Source organism: Mytilus trossulus, chromosome 4 (assembly GCF_036588685.1).
Source record: "Mytilus trossulus isolate FHL-02 chromosome 4, PNRI_Mtr1.1.1.hap1, whole genome shotgun sequence".
Classification (NCBI taxonomy): domain Eukaryota; kingdom Metazoa; phylum Mollusca; class Bivalvia; order Mytilida; family Mytilidae; genus Mytilus; species Mytilus trossulus.
The window spans coordinates 55093048-55093968 of NC_086376.1; positions in this window are offsets into that span (position 1 = coordinate 55093048).

Here is a 921-nt window from a genome sequence, read left to right on the forward strand (position 1 = left end):
CTATTAAAGGTTTTTTTCTAAAAGATCTCACGACGTTATCACAATGACCAATAATCATGATAATCAAGTGGAAAAATTCTCGTTTCCTTACTTTTTCAGATACTCACATGAATAACAAAAACAAAATTATCCGGTCATCTTCAATGCAAAAAAAATCCTTCTCAACATTTTCCTGTTGACTTTACATTTAATCACCCCGACTGAAATCACTGTACTTACATGAATGATTAAATAAAGAAAAGTATGGGTACACCCCACAGTCATCGGAGGGAGGCATAACGTGTTATCCTTGTCTGTCCGTATTCCCGTCCGTCCCGAAATTTGTATCCGTTATCTAGTTTTAGTTTGCCTCAACAAAATGTTATGAAAAAAAGTCTTATTACAACAAAACAAAGTTCATGTTCGAATTTTGTGGCGTCACTTTTACCATTCACGTGAGAAAACACTTTGATAGTTATATATATAGGCCGGGGAATCATATGTGTCCAATATGGACATATTCTCCATTAATTTTTGCGCCTGTCCCAACTGAGGAGCCTCTGGCATTTGTTAGTCTTTTATGATTTTAATTTTAGTTTATTCATATATTTCGGAGTTGAACAAGGTGCAGGATTTTCACGCTGTGTTTAAGACCCTTTAGTGAACTTCGGCGGTTTTTGCTCTTTGGTCGGGTTGCTTTCTATTTGACACATTCCTCATTTTATTTCTCAATATTTATCAATGTAAATCATTTAGAATATTTGTTTTATTTAAATTCCCACACGAACTAACATTTTACAAATGAATCATGTCCCTGTTATTCTCAAGTTACGGTGCGACATGTGGACGCTGAACAGTCAGACAGACACCGGACATTTGTATATCATACGTCCCGTCAAAATTTTGACGGCCGTATAATAAGGTAAAAAAACAAAACCGTCA